Source organism: Pinus tabuliformis, chromosome 4_2 (assembly GCF_031772625.1).
Source record: "Pinus tabuliformis cultivar Carrire ecotype Pingquan chromosome 4_2, CPIR1, whole genome shotgun sequence".
Taxonomy (NCBI): Eukaryota; Viridiplantae; Streptophyta; class Pinopsida; order Pinales; family Pinaceae; genus Pinus; species Pinus tabuliformis.
This window is the reverse complement of record NC_142304.1, coordinates 353,735,667-353,741,440: the sequence shown is the minus strand read 5'-3', so window position 1 is coordinate 353,741,440 and position 5,774 is coordinate 353,735,667. Positions and strand designations below refer to the sequence as shown.

The window sequence follows — 5,774 nt, the reverse complement described above, 5'->3', positions numbered from 1 at the left end:
ATTTAGATTCCAGTGCCAACTTTCAGTTACATTTGGCACTAAGACTCTTCTCCTTCCATCTTTCAATGAGAAGCTCAAGGGACAAAGTCCTCCCTATATACCTTCAATCTGCTACCATTCACTCGTCCTGGAATCAACTGACCATTTAACTTCGCGAGTTAAACTATGCCACCATCAAAGACATGTTTGATGATATACAGTCCTAACCAATGTGTGCTAAATTTCCCTGCGAACTTCTCGAATTTTATATCATATAAGAGTACAAGGTCTCCTTCCTAGAATGTCTTTTGCTTGATGTGCTGTCATGCCAGGATTTCTCACTTGCTTTTTTTACTTGTTGATGAAAACCTGCTATAAACATGTCCTCTTCCAAAGCAAGCAATTGCACCATCCTCTCCTCCATTATATCAAAATTTTCCATGTCTGTGAAGGCTGAAATTCTTAAACTAGGCACAATGTACTCCATAGGGATGACTGCTTCTTGTCCATATACAAACCTAAAATGTGTCTGACATGTCAATTTCTTGCATGTTCTCCTAAATTCCCACAACACCGCTAGAATCCCTAGATCCCACTCATTTTTGTTCACATTGCAGACTTTTGTGAGTGCATTCTCCACAATTTTATTGAAAGCTTTGACTATCCCATTCGCTTGAGGGTGATAAGGGGTACTTTTTTGATGGTGTACTTGAAACTCTTTAATCAGTGCCTCAGTAGTCTGATTCAAGAAATGTAAGCCTCGATCACTCATTAATTTCTTCGGACACCCAAATCTGGACAGAATGTATTCAAAAGTGAAATTTGTGGTCGTATCTACATTGCAGTCCTTCACTGATTGTGCCTTGTCCCACCTCGTCAAATAATCAGTTGCAGTGATTATGTATCTTGCGCCAGTCTTCTTTCCTGGTGGGTTAATAGGTCCAATAAAGTCAATAGCCCATTTTTCAAATTCTTGCAACGTCACCTACGGATTTAATGGCATTTTGTCTCTTCTAGATGGCCTTCCTATTCTTTGACATATATCACACACTCGACAAAACTCTTTTTCATCCTTATGTATTGTGGGCCACCATAACCCAACTCTCAATATTTTCTGCACAGTGGCCTTTCCTGCATAATGTCCACCTGCGACTCCTCCATGAGCTTCTACTAGAATACTCTGCCTTTCATGTTCTGGGACATATCTTCACAGTATTTCATCTGGTCCCATTTTGTACAAGTTCCCTGCAATCAACATGAAATCAGCTGCTTTTACCACCAAATCCTTCCTTCTCTATGTAGTGAACTCCACGGGCGCCAGTCCTGTGGCCAAAAACTGAATAATATCTACAAAGTGATCATCCATGACCCTGATTGTGAACAACTACGTGTCGGGCAGGTTATCTTTGATACTAGTGGGTTCTTCTCCTATCTCCAATCTCGACAAATGATCGGGCCTGGGATTCAATCTTCTTGGCTTGAATACAACCTTAAAATCATACTCCTAGAACAACAACCATCGATATATTTTTCCTCCTAAAGCAGGCTTATTCACCAAATATTTCAACGCAGAATGATCATTGTGTTATCACAAAATCAGTACTAAGGGCTGCTACCTAGCAAGATCTCATGTAACTATTTCAACCAGACTTTAGACTAAGGATTAGCCTCCTTAGTCAGAGAGGGCTCTCTCACAGACTTTTGATAAGAATCAATTACAAAAACAGATGGCTAACTCTTCACACATTTCATGAAAATAAAGTTGGTTGGAAAAACAAAACAACACTTCTTCCATTGGGCTCATGGGGTCAAATACTTCTGCAGTAAACTATTGATCACTCAATCATAGAAGCCAAGGCATATAACGTTTAACACTCAAAACATCTCTCAAAAAGAACTCAACTCATAAATAAACACAGGAAGTCTGAGCACTAGGTGAATTCAGAGTGATTGTATATTTAGTGAGCTGTAAAATACATAAAAGATAATGACAAAACCACACATGTTCTGAGCCTTGAACATATAATGAATCTTGGGAAGAAAAAAGTAATTCTTGTATTACTGTCAAAAGTCTTCTTACACAAGCTGATAAAAACTCTGTTTTTTTTATAAATTTCCAACCCCAAATACATCTGAGTTTTCATTATATATAGGAAAATGCTTCTAACTCCCTGGAGCCTCCTCCTCCAGCATGAGGGGAGCTCGATTCTACCTATGATGACACCTATTAACCTTTAACTAACTAATAATTACAGCTGACTATTCATTGACAGCGCTGGAATCCTAGAACAATTAAAACTCTACTTCTACATCATGCTGGAAATAGCATTTATTACAATCAAGATGGTGCTCCTACGAGGAAAATGAGAGAACATGTTCATCCTCTGACAAATGGCTTCTTTAAGTTTGGCTGTGACAGGTGTCTGTAGTTGCTTGTTGGCCTTTAATATAACATGTTCTCCCACACCCTGAAATATAGGAAACTGTTCCTGATTGTCGGTCTTTGGTTTGCCTCAACATATTCGAATCCAAAGGAGTATGCTTTTAACCTTTCATTAACCAAAATAGAGCGGATTGCCACATCCTGGATGAGTTGTAGGCCGTATTGATGGACAGGTGTCTCTCTTTTTAAAATTCCCGCTTGTATACCAAACTGCCTGTTTATGTTAAAAACACCACCTACAGCAGTTTCGTAGCACGCTACGAAACTGCTGTGTGATTTAAAAAACACTGTCTTCCTCTAAAATCCTCACAAAATTGAATAGCTGTTGTTTGCTAGGCTTCACGGTTCACCATTTGAAAGATACTGCCATCGTAGACAAACCCACTGGTTGTAGCTGTTGCTATTGGTCATTATGGAAAAACTACCCTGTTGGTGGCTTCCTTTAGATTCTTGTCAAAATATGGGTATGGATTTGGATCACAGTATGCTGGAAGCTTTTCAAACTTCAAGAGAAGATGACAGAAACGTGATTCAAACCACCCTCTCCAACTCTGAAAATCATCTTCATCTGAAGCTGTAACATGGATTTGAATGAAAAAATCATAACTAGAGCAGAAAGGAAACCGTTCAAAGAGTACATTCCAGTCACCACTGTTTGGCAAAGTGCTCCAATTTAACTCCATTTTCATTATTGCATCCCAGCCACGTGAAAATTCTGACTTGAGTTTTTGTAGGGTGCTTTTTGTAACATTGTAACTGCAGCAACTATAGGGGTACACTGGTATGATAATTGGCATATGGTGATGTCTTTCTGATTCATCAGAATAATCAGGCTGGGTCTCCACCAATGTCACTGGAGCTGGCCACTGCCAATGTGCATATATCCAAAAGAATCTTGAAACCAGCATACTTACGGTGGCATTTAGAAACATTTGGCAAACCCGTGCAACAAACACAGCCCAGTGTATTCCTCCAAGAAACCCGAAAGTATGTGAATATATTCCTCTCCTCTTTGCCCAAAACTTGATACATCTCAGGGTGGAACGGAAGTTCTCAATCTTGGGTACTAGCTGAAAGATCCGTGCGGTAACTCTGTATCCATTCAAACCTTTGACAGTTGTATCATCAATATTCTCAAGCAATTTTTCATCGAGAATATCCATATCTTCTGGAATTGTTCTCAGAGAAGGCCTTGCATATAAGAGATCAATTGAAATCCCACTGAATTTAAACCGCATCAAGGAAACCCTTTCTATCAATGCTATAAACCCCATTTTCAAACAATGCTACAAACGTAGGAACCCATCCTAGAACGTTAAAACAATGGCTTACTTGTGAACGCTGTGCCAAGGTACATATACCCACTTACAATCTCGCTGAATCTGGGGGCACCCAAATGCAGAAAACCGGGTATGAACAACACCCACATTACCCAAATGAATCTATGGATACCCAAATGCAGTAAACCGGGAATGAGAAACCCCGACATATCCACAACTATCTCTGCTACTCCCGGTGCAAAATCCCTAGATTATTATAAGCTTCTGTATATGCAGGATTTTCCATTATAGCCTTTTCAATCATGCTTGCAACAGCATCCATTTTACCCTAGACAGTGTAGACCACACCAAGATTATTAAGAGACTGTGAAAAACCAGGTTTGATCGACAAAGCCATCTGGTAGCTCTCAACAATGAGTTATCTTTAATGAGATATCATCAAGGCCTGGGACTCTTCGGTTAAATTGGTAAGGTGACAAAACACCTGATGGATCTCGAGCTTCCCAATGTCACCTGTGTAAAACCCACCATCAACCACAATCTCATTCGTAAGGTCTTCACGGCAGTATCTATCAAACCTTCTCTACCACCATACTTGGAGCTGGATTGTCTTCTGAAAAAGAAATAATGGCCAAGCTAAGCTGTTCTATTCTATAGAAAGGAGACAAGTGGGTGTCGAAGAAGGATGAAGCGGAACAACGTTTACATCTTCTGCTAATGCTATTTTCTTGAACCGTGGCTTTTAAGTGAGCGCCAGAAATTATATGACAATCCTCCTTCTCTAAGCCAACAGCTAGAGCATGTAACCAGCACGGTTACAACGTTTGTAGAAGACAACATCAAACTAATACAGTCCACCTTGACTGAGGAAACTTGTCTATTTCGAGCTCTGCCATTTGCCTCCTTGTCTCTACGGCAGCAATTTTTGCTCTCTGTCATCGACATTTGATCATGAAGATCATTTGAAAAATTAATGCCAAACAAAGATTATTTGGAGTGTTCAGATCAAGAAACCCTGAATTGATAGTATCTTTCGTAGGAATTGCGCCATCCTTCTTTTGTTTTTATTCAATGCGCACTCATCTTTTAACGACACCAGTTAACATAATTCCAGCCCTTGTGCCACATCTCTATCCCGGTGTCACTAATAATGGCGGCCTTGTGGCAATCAAATCCTTATAAAGACCACTTGACACTTGGCATTTAATCACTGCATTCCATAAGAGAAAATTCTAATGCTGATATTGTCAAACAGTTTACGCGCATTCTCCATGCTACTGCACATAAAAATCAAGAGTAATTTTAATGTTTTGACCAAGTTCAACATTACGTGGGCATGGATCCACACTTGCAATTTCCTGTGCCAGAGAAAGATTTGCTGAGCCTGAGGATAACGCACGTTCACGGACATGGCAATGTAGAGCATCCATTCGTGCCTCATGATCAAATGTGCAGCCTTCCAAGAGGCCACGAATTCTGTGGTTCTGAATATTAAGATAATGCCAAACTGGATCTGACTCGGGCTCCAACTCCAGTAAAAGCCTGATGGTATTCTCAAGCTAAGTGGACAAGATACATCAGATGCAACAGGCAGGGTATTTACTAATTTCATCTATTGCAGAGACCAGCATTTCACCAAAGGATAGAGGCAAAGAAGAAATAGCAAAAGCTGATCCACTGCATTCAAGAATAGATACTAGCACCCAATATTCAATATCTGATGTAGTCGTTTTCATCCAAGAGCAGAGCCTCAATATGAACACCTTCATAACTTCGGTTCGTAATGCAAACAATGTTTGCACTGCATTCAAGGGTGCGCAGTCCTTCCCTTCAAAGGCAGAACATGCTTTAGATATTTCTCGAATTGCTCGTCTCATAAATGGACGAAGAACATTGAATTCTTCAAGTTCCTGGAATGCATTTTGTACCTTAGTTTCATAAACAGATATAATGTCCTGTACCATTCCAGCAACTTCCTCCAAGGAATGATTTGAATCCTTTACGTCACCAAGGCCGTCTTCAAAGGAGTTTTGTCTAGCAGTCTTTTCATGTTTCACTGAACCAGGAGCGCC

At 40.1% G+C, this 5,774-nt stretch overlaps 1 pseudogene; it reads right to left on the bottom strand.

Annotated features, from left to right (window-relative positions):
• Positions 1-2,832: 2,832 nt before the first annotated feature.
• On the bottom strand, positions 2,833-3,696 carry LOC149169373 (nuclear poly(A) polymerase 1 pseudogene; annotated as a pseudogene).
• Between the last annotated feature and the right edge of the window lie 2,078 nt (positions 3,697-5,774).